A 16,854-nucleotide genomic window follows, 5' to 3' on the forward strand; every position below is an offset into this window, starting at 1 on the left:
ATCACCACAGCAAGCCAGGATCAATGTGCTCCTATTTTTAGACTAAACTGCACAAGAATTGCAAGAGCCCTGCCTCATTAAAAACTTCATTTAATCTGTTACCAACTGGCTAATTACTCATCCCCCAAAGAACAAAACAAAATAATATAAAATATTAAAAAACCCAAAAACCTCCTCAACCTCCCACTGCCTGAAACTGGCGGGCAGGTGGCAGCAGCCTCTGAGGGACAGCGTGTCCTGTGCCAGAAGCCTGAGAGAGCCCTCGCTTTATCTGCACCTGCAGCACTATAGGAGAGCAGGTAGTGCCCGGCTGTACCCTCCTACTGCGACGGGCAACGTAATGGGGCACAGCTCCCAGATTAGGGGACGGCTGCTGTCCTTATTATAGAGTGAGGGGGGAGGGGAGGATTCTACATTTTTATTTTGATGTTGAGAATTTGTAGAAATCCTGCAAAGCTGCACTTACGGCCAAAAAAAAAAAATAGTTTTTTTACATTCTGTAACCTTCCTCACCTTTACAGGAGAGCCCTAGGGTGCAGACTTGATATTAGGATGACCTGGAAGCTTAAACAGAGAAGTTAACGAGACTGAGAAACGACAGAGCCCATGAAGTGATTGTAAGTGGGGAACAGAGCAAGAAATATAGGGAAAGCAGAGGGAACAAAATGAATAAGAGCAGGTGGCAGAGAAATGCACGCACAGGACCCCTGCAACGCTGCAGCGTAAGGATGTGGTGACAACAACTTGTGCAATAATTACAGGAGGAAGAGTTTGCCTTTTTGTGGATGACACCAAGATCTGCAACAGAGTGGACCTGCCTGAAGGGGCAGAGAGAAAGAAAAGTCATTTAAGGAAACGCAAAGGTTTAGGAACTGGGATTCAATGCCAAGAAGTGCAGGGTCCTGCACTGGGGTGCGGTGATGGAGGGTGAAAGACTGATGTGCACGGACCCAGAGAGAGACCTTGGGGTGATAGTGTCTGGCGATCTGAAGACTGTGAAGCAATGTGACAAGGAGATAGCTAAAGCCAGAAGAAAGCTGGGCTGCACAGAGAGAGGAATAACCAGCGGAAAGAGGAGGTGATAATCCCCTTGTACAGGGCCGTGGTGAGGCCTCACCTGGATACTGGGTTCAGTTCTGGAGACCGCATCTCAAAAAGGAGACAGAGACAGGATGGAGGCAGTCCAGAGAAGGGCGACACAAATGGTGTGGGGTCAGCATGGGAAGACTTACAAGAGAAGTCTGCCCGGAGGAGAGGAGAGCTGGGGATATAAGAACAGAAGATTTACTGTACTGGGTCACTGCGAGGGGGGTGGATAGAGCCCATGCTGCCAGCATCGCAGCACATGGAGTCCCTTTCACAAGCCGAGACCTTGGGCTCTCTTTGGTCACTGCAGCTTGCCTTTAAGGGCACAATTCATCCAATTTGGCCTCTTTCTGGTCAGTAATTTCCCGGGACCCCATGCTTCTGGGGTGGGCAGCGTGCATTCAGGCTTTAAAAGTCCAGCAATGAAATAGTTCCAAAACGTTTCCAAGGCAGAGTTTCTGCCCATCCAGCTCTAAAGACAGGGAATTCATGTCCCAGGCAGGTGGAGCATGTCCCAGCTCCAGGAATTAAGCATCGATCAGGCGAGAACAAATGCCTCCGCTGCAGAATAAGAGAATCCATCTCTCCGCAGCCCAGGGTCCAGGATTCAAGCCTTGCATCCCGGCAGAACAAAAATCTGCATTTTCCAGCACAAGATGTTCAGACAGGAGTAAGGGAGCGCTCCTCGGGAGCCAGTGCTGCTCCAGACATCAGCAGGCCTGGTGCTTAACTTAACTTCAGGATATGGGGAAGGCACCTGGCTAGCGAACACAGCTCTGTGCCACTCTGGCAGCCATGCTAGGCAAAGAGCCAGCTTCAGTAGCCCAAACTCTCAGCGGCGGCCTTAGCCAGGGCAGCAGGTGCGAGAGTGACCTGTGCTTGCCAGGGCGTTGCGGCCACTCAGTGGGAAGGGGGTGCAGTGCACCTGGTGCTCACTCAGAGATTTACTCCTAGAAATTCAATCCTTTAGCTGCGGCCCCAGGGAATGGTACCGGGTTTTCAGATTTCCATACAACTCTCTCTCTCTCTCTCTCACTCGCTCGCGCATTCGTTGGGGAGATCCTGAAAAGCCGCCGGCTGCAAGAAGCTCTGCTCAGCCTTTTTCATGCAGGTAGAGCTGAGGGAGGAGGGATCGCCCCCCCCCTGGCTAAAATGAGAAGGGGGTACAGACACTCAGCCTCCTCCCTGAATGCTGTAACTACCCAGAGCGAGCGAGCGAGACTGGGGGCCGGGGGGCTATACATTCTTACTTGATGGCAGTGGGGACAGATGCGGCCCCTTTAAGGGGCCTGGTGCTTGCACAGCCTTCGTGGCTGCACAGCCACAGCCCCTTGGTGAGCTCAGCCTGCCAGCGTGGGCCACAGCTGGAGCTTGCTGGCAGCCTTTCCCCGCACCCAGACACCCGGCAGTAGAAAACGTGCCATGTCTGCCCGCAGGCAGTGGTGTGGGAGCCGGCGCCGCCGTGGCTGCAAGCAGAGAAACCCCGCCTCAGACCCATCAATAAACAAGCAGCAAGACCAGAAGCCCAAAATGCAGACCTGTCTCATGGACTCTCTGTAATCCCTGGGGTCAGTTTAGTCCCTGTGCCTCAGTGACCCCCCCAGCACAATTGCAGTATCCACTGGTCACTAACACTCTCTGTGAACGCAGGGCAGTCACTTACTCTATCACCCTAGCCAAGGCAATTTATCCTCAGTGTCACTGACTCCTTCTGTGTGACCTTGAAAGAGCCCTTTAATCCCCTGTGCCTCAGTCACAGACTCTCCCCGTGAGCTCAGGGGAGTCCCTCATCCCCCATGCCTTGTGAGCTCAGGGGAGTCCCTCATCCCCTGTGCCTCAGTCACAGACTCTCCCGTGAGCTCAGGGGAGTCCCTCGTCCCTCAGTCACAGACTCTCCCGTGAGCTCAGAGGAGTCCCTCATCCCCCATGCCTTGTGAGCTCAGGGGAGTCCCTCATCCCCGTGCCTCAGTCACAGACTCTCCCGTGAGCTCAGGGGAGTCCCTCGTCCCCCATGCCTCGAGAGCCCAGAGGAGTCCCTCATCCCTCATTCACAGACTATCCCATGAGCCTCATTCCCTGTGCACAGACTCTCCCGTGAGCTCAGGGGAGTCCCTTGTCCCTCAGTCACAGACTCTCCCGTGAGCTCAGAGGAGTCCCTCATCCCCCATGCCTTGTGAGCTCAGGGGAGTCCCTCATCCCCGTGCCTCAGTCACAGACTCTCCCGTGAGCTCAGGGGAGTCCCTCGTCCCTCAGTCACAGACTCTCCCGTGAGCTCAGGGGAGTCCCTCGTCCCCCATGCCTGGTGAGCCCAGAGGAGTCCCTCATTCACAGACTATCCCATGAGCCTCATTCCCTGTGCACAGACTCTCCCGTGAGCTCAGGGGAGTCCCTCGTCCCTCATTCACAGATTCTCGCCGTGAGCCCAGGGAGTCCCTTAGCTTTAGTGCATCAGTCACTTCCTCTTCATGTCCGTCAGGGCTGGGTCCTGCAGCACGTCACAGACTATTGAACAAAAGCTTTGTGAAGCAAAATGTGCAGAGTTCAGGGACGAGAGGAAGCCTGAAGGGAGAGCAAAGCTGTACTGTTAGGCCCATCTGGGGAACGTTTGAGCCTGTGACTGATTAACGAGTCTCCTTTCAGTTTTCCTCTGGTAGGAAATGTTGTAGAGGCACAAAATGGAACTGAACATCCCCTCTCGTCCCGTGGGACAGCTGGCAGCAGGTCCTCTGCCGCACTCTCCTCATTACGCTAATGGCTTAACCAGGCCACACTTACAGAGAAAGAAAGCCGGGAAAATAAAACGGACACTGCCAGCGTCCCTTTAAGACTTGGTAGGCGGGGATGGTTCACTATTAGGATGCAAGAGATGAAGGTTCATTCCAAGGCGAGGGTCCTAGAGTTCAGGAAAAGTAACTTTATCAAAACAGGGGAGCACCTCATGGAGTCGTTAGCTGGATGGGAAAATCTAGGGGAAGTAGAAGGGCAGTGGGCAAAACTAAAAGGAGATTTTAAGCAAATATAAATATACGTGCCTCTCTGTAAACCGCTGTGATGCTGCATTACTAAACGACGGTACAGAAAAGATTTTAAATAAATAATATAAAGAAGGGCAACTCATCTTTTTCTTAGGAAAGTAAATAAAAGGAAGAGGTAAATGAGGCCGCAATGGTTTTCTAAAGTAGCAGCTGAAAAGATAAGGGAGAAAAGGTTATCGCTCAAACTCCAAGGGATGGCAGAAAGAGGAAGTCAGACGCAGTATCTGGAAAAGCTAAGAGAAGCTGGGAAAGTAGTCAGGAATGCAAAACTTCAAACAGAGCAAATACAGTAAAACAGGGGGATGAGAGTTTCTCTTTTATGTTAGTGATAGAAGGAAGTGCAAAAGTGGCAGTGTGAGCCTCAGAGGTGAAGGGGAGGATTATGTTGAGGCTGATGAGGAAAAAGCAAAATTGCTCAACAAATATTTCTGTTCAGTGTTCACTGTGGAGGGCCTGGAGCAGGACCACATAAGAAGAACACAAATAGGATTGGAAGTGAGGGAAACCTCAGTGGATTTTCAGAACAGTGAGTTTGTGAGGAGCGAGCCAAGCGTAAAGTAGATAAGGAGATGGGGCCGGATGGGATACGTCCGAGGGTACTAAGGGAGCTCAGAGATGCCCTGGCAGCTCCGCTGGTGACCTTTTCAATCCTTCCTTAGAGTCTGGAGCAGACCCGGAGGACTGGGAAGGGCGGATGTGGTTCCTGTGCATGAAAGTGGACGTAAGGAGGAGGCTGGGAGCTGCAGGCCGGTCAGTCTGACCCCTGTGGTGAGCAAACTAATGCAATCGCTGCTAAACAGAGGAGTCCAATGGATTGCAGGATCCCAGGCAGCTCGGTTTTACCAGCGCTGAATCTCGTCAGACGGATCTGATCAAGTTCTTTCATTGGGTGACCAGAGAGAGCGCGAGACGTAACGTGCTTGGGTCTCAGTAAGGCCTCTGAGACGCTTCCACACCGGACACTTATAAATAAATTGTGCACCCTTGGTATGGGCTCTACAGTGACTGAGTGGGTCAGAAACTTAAGGAGGTGACGGAGTGAAGCAGTAAATGGGGTTCTCTCTCAGGAGGTGGGACTCATCTCATGGATCTGTCACTGGACCAGTTCTTTTCAACATTTTTATGAGCGATATAGTGGATGAATTGACGAGAAAGGTTTGTATTTTTGCTGACAATACCAAAATCAGTGTGGAAAACATGAGGGGGGAGCAAGCGAAGCTTGAGGAATGGTCTAGGGTTTGCAAGCTAAGATTTAAAGCTAAAAAATGCAGAATGCATTTAAGCAGCAAAAACTCAAAGGAGCAGTACAGTATATAGGGGGTGAAATTCTAAGCATGAAAGAAGAGCAGGATCTGGGGGTGACTGTATCTGATGATCTTAAGGTGGCCAAATAGGTGGTAAAAGCCAGAAAGCTGCTTGGCTGCACAGAGAGAGGACTGGTCAGCAGAGAAAGGGAGGAGATATTGCCCCTGTACAGGTCCCTGGTGAGACCTCACTGGGATTACTGAGTACAATTCTGGAGACCCCCACCTTCAAAAGGATATAAACAGGATGGAGCTGGTCCAGAGGGGGAGGCTGCTAAAATGGGCAGTGGTCTTCAGTCTAAAGCAGATGGGGAGAGACTTAAAGATCTAAACTTGTACACCCTGGAGGAAAGGTGAGATAGGGGAGATATGAGAGAGACAGTCAGATATCTCAGAGGTTTCCATGCACAGGAGCGGAGCCTCTTCCAATGGAAAGGAGGCTCCAGAGGATGAAAGGGGGTGGCCCAGTAATTATCTTAGGAAATATTTCTCTACAGAGAGGGTAGCAGATGCATGGAACGGCCTCCCAGTGGAGGTGGTGAAGAGAAAAGCAGTATCTGAATTTAAGATGGGATAAACAGTGAGGGATCTTGGAGCGAGGATAGGAATTGGGAAGACTGGATAGGCCATATGGTCTTTTTCTGCTGACACGTTTCTATGCTCTAGGACCTGTGTCAGTGCAAGAACCAGCACAGGACAAGGAGCACAGGAGGCTCCCGCTTCATCCGAGAAAGCTGGAGCTGCTGCCTGTAACCTCAGAACCCAGAGCATTAACTGAACCAAAGGAATTACAGTTCCTTGTGCAATATAGAGGACAGAGAATGAGGCTGGGCTGTAAGAACACCAAGGGTTCTAATCCCAGCTCTGCCAATCACTTGGCGCATCTAACGACTATGCTAAAGCCTCCGACGTCCACCCCACGAGCGTGCCAGGATCTGGCTGAGGGACGGCAGTACATTCATCTCATTCAGGACCTCTGGCTACAGGTAAGGCACGTGGGCCCTCTGTCCCACATCCCCTTCATGTGGTTTCAGGCACCTTGAGAAAAGGTGAGAGGCTGCTTCTGAATATCTGCCCTTCTGCACCCGCTCCTTGACACCTTCTCACTGTCCTGCATGCCCATTACTGCTCCAGTTACATCTTTGCACACAGGGAAATCAAGTCTGGATGTGAGCAGCCAGGGCTCCTGCTCGGTGACTGAAACTGGCCAACAGTCGCAGACCCCTTTCCATGAAATGAGAATCGGGGCAGACTATGCTTGCAAATTCTAATGCAGGTACGCCCAGACGTGGTGCAATGTCATGCGCGGCTGATGAATGAGGACGGGGAGAAGGCCATGCAAGTCCCTGCTCGATTGAGTCAAAAGAAAACAAAATGTCTCCTGCTCTCTCTCTCACCAAATGAGACAGAACTGCACCTGCCCGGTAACGGAGGTGAAGGAATCTGCAAAGGGAACTCAAGCCTTCACCCAGGAGCCACCTGATGTCTTTCAGTTGTACCCTCGGGGGAGAACCAGGCCAAAAGCACCAGAAGCAGCTTAAAGAGAAGCAATTCCAGCCAGGATGGACGGCTAATGCCTGGGATAGTGGGGTGCAAGGCCTCACTGGTTTCAGAACCAAAGCCCCAGAATTAGCAGAAAAAAAAACCCCCCACACAAGCATTAGTGGAGCAATGGCTCCACCTGCTGGTCAGTCTCTAGGAGCACAGCCAAGTTATCCCAGCAGTGAATTGGAAAGGCATTTTTAAAAAATATCCATTTGTGACTCACCTTGGAGATCTGAACTTCCTTCAGCAGCTCTCAAGAGCTCGTCACACATCACGCCAATTACAAAAAGCACAACTTAAAACCTCCAACAGTTGCTTTTTTTTAAATTAAAACAAATGGAGATAAAATGAATGGAAACCTTCTGGGAGGAGCAGTTCTAGGAGCTGCACCTTGGTGCAGATCATCCAGAGCCTCCCCCCCCCCCCCCCCCCCGACCCGACAGGATACTTCTTATGTTGAGCCAATAAAAGGGCACCAGGGGCAGCAGAGAGTCCGTGATGTTTAACTAATTCATCAGAGACTGCAAGCAAGCTCAGCCGTCCGGATCCTGAGCGCAGGCCCCAGCTCTCCCCTCACTATCAGGCTCTCAGGGAATCGGATCTTTCCTTTGATTTCAGACACTTTCTGTACAAACTCTCAGGCCAATGCAGTTTCCTGAAGCTGAGCCGCTTCCCTTTGTCTTGTATCTACTGCCTGGCCTCCTCCTTTCATGTCCCTCCCCACTCACCCCTTGGCTGAGTCTCTCATCCTAGCAAGAGGGGGAGAACAGGAGCTGCAAGTGGTATCTGAATACCCAGGAATGCACCTTCCCCCCTTCCCGGGCCGCTGTCCAAGGGAAGCTGAGACAAGCAGCTGCTTCAGAGTCTTGTTGTTAACCGTTTCCCATAAATTCGAGAAACCGCAGGAGAGCTGGGACCAACCTCCCCGGGCCCCAGACAGGAGAAGCTTTCAAGATTAGCAGGATTTCTGTTATTGGGCTACGCTGCTTCCTCTTCTCATTTTCTCCACTGTGAAATTTAAAAAGTTGTGCATGAAAAAACAGAGCACAGGGGCTGCTGCAGGACAGTCCCACGGTCAGCACAACATCCGGCAGGACCCTGGCAAGGCAGAGGAGCTGCTGTGAGTGGGAGGCTGGGCCCCTCCATACCAGAGGCGCATGCATGTGTCACGAGCACACGTGAGAAACAGTCCGTTGTTTATCTGAATAGATATCAGAGGCACATGCATGTGTCACGAGCACACGTGAGAAACAGTCCATTGTTTATCTGAACAGATATCAGAGGCGCATGCATGTGTCACGAGCACACGTGAGAAACAGTCCATTGTTTATCTGAACAGATATCAGAGGCGCATGCATGTGTCACGAGCACACGTGAGACACAGTCCATTGTTTATCTGAACAGATATCAGAGGCGCATGCATGTGTCACGAGCACACGTGAGACACAGTCCATTGTTTATCTGAACAGATATCAGAGGCGCATGCATGTGTCACGAGCACACGTGAGACACAGTCCATTGTTTATCTGAACAGATATCAGAGGCGCATGCATGTGTCACGAGCACACGTGAGAAACAGTCCATTGTTTATCTGAACAGATATCAGAGGCGCATGCATGTGTCACGAGCACACGTGAGACACAGTCCATTATCTGAATAGATATCAGAGGCGCATGCATGTGTCACGAGCACACGTGAGACACAGTCCATTGTTTATCTGAACAGATATCAGAGGCGCATGCATGTGTCACGAGCACACGTGAGACACAGTCCATTGTTTACCTGAATATACAGAGGCGCATGCATGTGTCACGAGCACACATAAGAAACAGTCCATTGTTTATCTGAACAGATATCAGAGGCACATGCATGTGTCATGAGCACACGTGAGAAACAGTCCATTGTTTATCTGAATATACAGAGGTGCATGCATGTTTCATGAACACACGTGCATCATTTATCTAACTAGATATCATGTGTCACGAGCACAAGTGAGAAAGTGCATCGTTTATCTGAACAGATATCAGAGGCACATGCATGTGTCACGAGCACACGTGAGAAACAGTCCATTGTTTATCTGAACAGATATCAGAGGCGCATGCATGTGTCACGAGCACACGTGAGAAACAGTCCATTGTTTATCTGAACAGATAGAGGCGCATGCATGTGTCATGAGCACACGTGAGAAACAGTCCATTGTTTATCTGAACAGATATCAGCGGCGCATGCATGTGTCACGAGCACACGTAAGAAACAGTCCATTGTTTATCTGAACAGATATCAGAGGCGCATGCATGTGTCACGAGCACACGTAAGAAACAGTCCATTGTTTATCTGAACAGATATCAGAGGCGCATGCATGTGTCACGAGCACACGTGAGAAACAGTCCATTGTTTATCTGAACAGATAGAGGCGCATGCATGTGTCACGAGCACACGTGAGAAACAGTCCATTGTTTATCTGAATAGATATCAGAGGCGCATGCATGTGTCACGAGCACACGTGAGAAACAGTCCATTGTTTATCTGAATATACAGAGGTGCATGCATGTTTCAAGAACACACGTGCATCATTTATCTAACTAGATATCATGTGTCACGAGCACACGTGAGAAACAGTCCATTGTTTATCTGAACAGATATCAGAGGCGCATGCATGTGTCACGAGCACATGTGAGAAACAGTCCATTGTTTATCTGAACAGATATCAGAGGCGCATGCATGTGTCACGAGCACACGTGAGAAACAGTCCATTGTTTATCTGAACAGATATCAGAGGCGCATGCATGTGTCACGAGCACACGTGAGACACAGTCCATTGTTTATCTGAACAGATATCAGAGGCGCATGCATGTGTCACGAGCACACGTGAGACAGTCCATTGTTTATCTGAACAGATATTAGATGTCAGAGACACATGCATGTTTCATGAACACAGGTGGGAAAGAAAAGGGAGGATGAATTGCCGATTCCCATTCTGAATGTCTCCCCCGTCCTCTAGCTGAAAGGATTAGCCCTTTGTGCACAGGTTTTGTGCTCTCTCCCTCCCTCCTGTAAATAAAACATTAAGCTATTATCTCAGGTGCAGCGAGAGAGAGGCACACGAGCCCTACAGAACAAGAATGGAAGCAGGGGCCGCTGTCCGCACTATGGAAAGGACTTCATCTCTGCTCTGACCTACAGCAGCAGGGAGGAGGGGCAGACCCAGGCAACAGGTCAAATGTCAGAAGGCAAAAGGGAAGCCCAGGACATAGGCACAAAGGCAGCAGAGCTGAGCCAAGTCTTCCAGAACCCGAGGCCAAAGCCAAGCAAAAGAGAAGAAGGAAGCTGCCCATCACCCTGCTCCAGCTGCAGGCTCCCTCTTTTCTGTGCTCTTTCCTCAGTCTTCCTCTCATTTTGAGATCGGTTTCCCTTCTCTTCCTGCCCTATTCCGTACATTAAATGTCTCTGAATTAGATGCTGAAGGCGGTACCAGTGCTACCTGAAGTTTCCAGCACCTTCAGCCCACTCCTCTGAATCTTGCAACTTCCACACCCCCCAAACATAATCTCACAGCAAAGTACTGTGATTGCTGCATTCACCCACTTGAACACATAGAACTAAGAGTCCAACAAGATGTAGGCAAGACCTCTTGACTGGACTCCCATGTCTATGATTTCCAGAGCTACGTTTCACCAGCCTGGTGACAGGAATACAGCTCGTCACAGATCTACTGAGTTATTTCAATTACCATGGTCTGACCTACTACTTAAGAACATAAGAAGCTGCCATACTGGGTCAGACCAAGGGTCCATTAAGCCCAGCATCCTGTGTCCAACAGAGGCCAATCCAGGCTACAAGTACCTGGCAAGTACTCAAACATTAAATGAATAGATCCCATGCTACAAGTCTTTATTGATTAATAGCTGCTATACTAACTGCACTAACCACATCCTCTGGCAATGAATTCCAGATCTTAATTATGCTCTGAGTGAAAAATAATTTTCTCCGATTTGTTTTAAATGAGCTACTTGCTAACTTCATGGAGTGCCCCCTGGCCCTTCTATTATCTGAGAGAGTAAATAACCAATTTACATTAACTTGTTCAAGTCCTTTCATGATTTTGTACACCACTGTCATATCCCTCAGCCGTCTCTTTTCCAAACTGAACAGCCCTAACCTCTTCAGCCTTTCCTCATAGGGGAGCTGTTCCATCCCCTTTATCATTTTGGTTGTCCTTCTCTGTACCTTCTCCTGTGCAACTATATCTTTTTTGAGATTCAGTAACCAGAACTGCACACAGTATTCAAGGTGCGGTCTCGCTTGCATTCTTTCTACATCCCTTCATCTATGACATCTACCCGCCTTTGTAGTGACCCTGCATATGTAAAACACACAAGGCAAAAGGGCAAGACATTGTGGGACCATAGAGAGGCAGAGACAGAATGTCACACATTACATGCGAGAACTGAGACATTACAGACCGGAGTAAGAATGCCCCTATCCTAGTTGGGCTCAGGATGCGGTAAACTGAATTAGTTTGGAAGGGATCTGTCCAATCCCATCCCTCCCGAGCCATTATCTCACCATAACAAGCGAACGGTTAATGCAATTTAATTTGCAATGTCTGGATGCCATATAAGCAAAGTCCACTTCAGTTACACAAACCTAAAGGAAGTGGTTGGTAGGGTTTGGGAGGGGAGAAAAAATGTTCCCGGCACAATCTTATTCTGTAGGCATTAAAAGCCTCTTCTCTTCCACCCTCCTGAATAAGCACACTCCATGTCTATCCATCTGGGACACCAGGCCCACGAGAAGCAGAGTGAGTTCAGAGTACACGGAGGCAGAGAATCCCAGGCCCCTAGCACTGGCCCCAGGGGAGAAAACTTCCTCACACTGTTAGCTTAATAAAGAGAAAGGAAAGAGATCAATTGAGCCCATCATAGTACAATGCCAACACAGAGCTAACAAAACAAAACCAGAAGCTGTTAGGAAAAACAGTCCCAACTCCATTCGTGGAAATTCAAGACAGATGGCCACCTATTAAAATTAAGCACAACAAATATTCAAAATGCCAAGCCAGAGAAAATCAAAAGCTAAACAATAATCCAAAATTCTGTTCATTCAGAGAAATTTCTACAGGAAAAGTAATTCTTCCATCTATTTACTGCAGGATGAAAGTAAATTCTAGTCCAATTCCAACGCGTACAGTGCGAGTACATCTACAGCTGCTTCTAAAATAGTATCCCAAATGAGGTTCTTCCCATCCGTTGCGCTCGTTCTTTATATAATAGGGCTTTGTCACCATCAAAATTTTAAAATCCCCCATGAGGATGCTTTGCTGCTGTTGAGGCAGCTGCTCAGCCACCTCCTGCATCTGCTTCCAGATGTCCTGCGAGTATTGGCTCATGTAGACCTGGTAGGCAGCGATGCAAGCAATAAGCATGGCACCTTTGAGCAACTTCCTCCCAAGAGCATCCATCGCTCTGTGGTCCTTTCCCAGGGGCATCGAGGAATGGGTCCAAGAGCGCTTGGTCCCCTTAAGAGCGGATTCGTTCATCATCGACTGGTGAGGAATTTTATGTTTATTGAATCTGGCAGCCTTCTGGATGAGGTAGACCCCATCCACCTTAACAATGGGAGGTATTCCCAAATCCTCAGCAGCAACTCCTTAAGGATCTCATGTAGCAGGACTACCACGATCTCCTTAGGAGGCTCCACGAACTGGAAGATCTCAAGCATTTTGTTCCTGGCATCTTCCTCTGTTAAAAATTGAAATGGGATAGCCTCCGCCATCACCTCAGAAACCCTGTGAAGGTCAAGTCCTCAGGCGGGAACTTCCTTCACTCATTTGGTGGGGAAGGGTCTGACGGGAGACCATCAGAGCCCTCTGAGAAGGACTCCATCGGATCATCTCCCCAGAGGGCATAAGGACCCTCATCCTTACTGAATGTTACAGGGGTTGGAGGCCCTAGTTGCTCAGCCTTTGTCCAGAGGTGCAGGCACCGGTAGAACTGTATGGGGACTATTTCCTCGGCATCTCTGCTGGCCTCTGTGGAGCTTCCTCGAAGGAGGAACTGGCAACAACCACTGTATCAGTAGGAAGAGGCCTTGGTGCCCGCCAGGCACTAGTGCTATTTTCGGGAACTGGTACCAGCTGGGTTGGTAATGCACCGATAAGCACGTTGAGTTTTCCTGCAGTAGTATGATGATGGGCAGCACCGGCTCCGGTGCAGTCGGTGCCACAGACCCGATGTTCTGCAGTACCTGATCCACTGCCAGCTGGATTCAACACTCCAGCTCCTCCTCAAATATTGGGGATACCAACACCAACTGGGAGGAAGGAGGGATAGCCAGATCTTATTTGGACCCACAAGATGGATCGGTGACTGCCACCAGGACTGGTGGAAACCATCACTAACTCCCGGCACTGACAGAGGATGGGCCCTCCTTGCCGGACAGTTGCTTCGGGGACATTGCAGCAAAACCAGTGCATCCCTGCGCCGATGCTTCTTAGGCTTCCCTTTATGCTCAGCATAGTCTTTAACTGGTTCTAAGGCCGAAGACGATGAACCTGGTGCCCTCGGCTTGGAGATTGACAACGGTCGGTCTCTGGCACCCCTATCCGCCGACAGCACCGACTGAACCGACGGTCCCACCAATGTCGATGGTATGGCGTCCATTGGTGCAGCTTCCGAGGTCCATCAATGCCAATACTGCCAATGCCGAAGGCTCTGACTTCTTCGACCCAAAGAGCTGATCCATCTTGTTGAGTCAAAGCTGATGTCCCTTTGGGGTCATCTGGGCACACAAGCAACAACCATGGACGTCATGTGATGCCCCCCAGGCAGAGGACACATAACTCATGAGGATCCATAATGGACATGGTCCTTGGGCACTGGTGGCATTGATGAAAACTGGACATGGCCATTAGGGAATGAAAGAAAAGGGGCTGTAGACACTAAATGATGGCAATGGCCATCGGGTCCCAGAGCAACGTTGCCTGGGGGGGTATTGACCACGAAAGGAAACTTACCAGAAATGCCAAAAACCCTGACTAGGACACCACTGGGAGGCACCTGGAGGGACCAGGCAAAGGAACGATACCAAAAACTGTGAAATAATGCAATGAAAAAATGAAGTTTTCCACTATGCCAGAAACAGCCAAAGTAAGCTCAGACCACAAGGCTTACAGTTCCGCCGAAAAGAAGAGGCTGAAGAGGGACCTTGCATGGACACATGGTGTAGGGCAAGCTCAGTGTGCCTAGTCAAAGTTCTAGAAACTTTGACCTAAGTTTTCCGTGCCAGGCTCCATCCGATGATGTCACCCATGTGTGAGGACTAACATCCTGCTGTCCTAGGAGAATCTCTTTAATGAAATTTATTGTTGCATAGCCCTCTACAGTTTTAGCTTCAGTTACTAAGGAATTAGAATTAGCCAGTCAGGGACATTTCTTAGCTACTTTCAACTTTCTCTCTCCTTTAACAAAACTAGAAATCGAAGACACAGCACAAGATGTATTCACAATTGTACCAAGCTTGTTTACATTCAAAGGGAAGAGGCAACCAAAACTTTTCTATCAACTCTATATAATAAAAACTTTTATCCATCTCTAATTCACAGAAACATGAGATAATCTAATGGCTCTTTCTCCCCAAGGTCAGATGCAGGCCCAAAACAAACCTCCCACCCTGAATAGAGAGCTCAGGGCTGGGTCCTCCAAGGCTGTAGGAGGCTAATGTCAGAGGTGCACTGGAGGTGGCCACCATGTTCTGAGCTCCTGCTAGCTCCTTTAAACAAAGGTGTCCCTCCACATGGCACTTAAAAAAAAATTCCAACCCACAACCAATTCAGCGATCTCCTCCAAAACATCTTGACCAGTTTAATCCAAGTCCCATTCTCCAGACTATGGCCACAAAAGTTCCTCAAACTAACTTGAAAACCATCACTCCATTCCAGAGATCTTCACCCAGACCAGGGAATGGGTGTCTGCCGAACTCCCACCAGGGGTTCACAAGAAAAACAACCACCTGGCCCCAATGCTCCAGGAAAGGATGCAGGCCACATATCACTCAGCAACCCCCCCCTGAGTCCATGCCAACTGTTCAATAAAAAAATGTTCCCAAAAGGCCAACACTCACAGGCTAGCCACTGCTAGTCCCAACTCCCCATGCCAGGCTCCAAACTTAGGGCTTCCTCCTTAGCACCCTACTGCCTCACAGAGCTATGCAGTTCAACCTCAGGGTCCTACATGTCAAAAGACTGCACCAAGACTCCATCATGCCACACATTCATCACAATCCCTACGTGACCTCCTGCATTATGAAAGTCTACCAAGCCTCCAGTGACCATCTGATTGACCAGGACCTGGTGCAGCCAAGACTCATCCATAGCTGAAGTGTCTGCCCAGCCTCCACCACTGATCAAAATATGAGGATTCTCTGTAAATCGCTTAGGAAGATTTTTTAATCTGTTAGGCGATAAATAAATGATTTTAAAATAAATAAATAAAAAGGGCTCACCCAGCATTCTTACATGGAAGGAGTCTACAATCCAGGACAGAGAAAGTGACCAAGACCTAAAGCAAAACCTCCAAGACCAAGAGAAAAGAAAACCTCGGCTTTAAACTTAGCATCGCAGCTCCATGGCCATCCTGGCCCCACCCTAACCTTGATAATAGCTTTGTAAATGTTTTATGTAGAAGTTAAGTTAGAGCATCGATCTTTTTCTGGTGGCTGTTAATAAAAGGTCCGCATTAGGGGATGGCGTGGTGGGGCGCAGATATGTTCTGATCACCTCTAGAAGTCCTTTTAAGAATCTTTTGGGACAGATTGGCCAAGGGAGGCTGCAGAGGCGGAAGGGCAGATCTGTCCTGTTAATGGTCCTAATACTTTGTAAGGTCTTCATATTTGGGGTGGGGGGAGAGACATCAAAGCAAGGTCCCTCTCATGCACTTTCAAACTGGAAGCACAGAAAAACCACTGGGGGGGCCCAGTCTGGAGCACTCAGCATTTCCCCATTTCCTGATCTGGACAAGCTGAAGAGAGGGTGCAGCCTGGGCAGGGTTGGGACTAGAAGCCCCCACGGAGCTGTTCCATGAAGAAACTGTTCTGAGAAGCAGCCATCAGCACACTCTTGGCAGTTTAATCATCTCCTTCCGTGATAAAATGCTGCAGGATTTGTCTTACAGTCTGCCCTGCGCACTTCCCATTTTCATCTCCCGCAGCCCTTAAGCAGCGCCACTCACCCGCCTGGAGGAGGAGGACAGAAGATTGTCTGGGACTCCCCCAAAACCAGGGATACAAATGCAAGCCTATACCTACCCCACGCCGTGATCTCACAAGTGGGACGCTCTACCTACCTGCGAGGGGCGAATGCACAGCTCTCCATGTGCGATTTGTATCCCAGGACTACACAGATGGTCGGGGAGACATTTCTGCCAGATGTGGTCAGACACTGGGTTACCATTACAAAGCAAAAACCAAAACACAACCAACCCATCTCATTTTGCCCCCAAACAAGAATTCCAACAAAAGGAGAAACGTTTGAGCCATAAAGCCCGATTCCCACTTAGAAGACCCAGTGCTGGAAACTCCTGGGCATCTCCACTTCTTCCCTGTGAAAGATCCAACCCTGCCCATTGCCTATGGCAGCTATGAGATTTCAAAAAAACAAACCAGAAATTGATCCAATATTGCAGTAGCAACCAGAAGGAAAAGGATCAATAAACATCAGGAATTCTTATTAAGCTCTTTATTTAGCACAGAGTGTGAAAAAAGCCCGACTCAGGCCGAGTTTCGCTTGTTGAGCTGCTTCAGGGGCTAAAAAAAATAAATAAAACATATAAACATGAATAAAAACATATACACCATACACAAATAATAAAATCATATAAAAATAGAAT

This window comes from Rhinatrema bivittatum, chromosome 15 (assembly GCF_901001135.1).
Source record: "Rhinatrema bivittatum chromosome 15, aRhiBiv1.1, whole genome shotgun sequence".
Lineage (NCBI taxonomy): Eukaryota > Metazoa > Chordata > Amphibia > Gymnophiona > Rhinatrematidae > Rhinatrema > Rhinatrema bivittatum.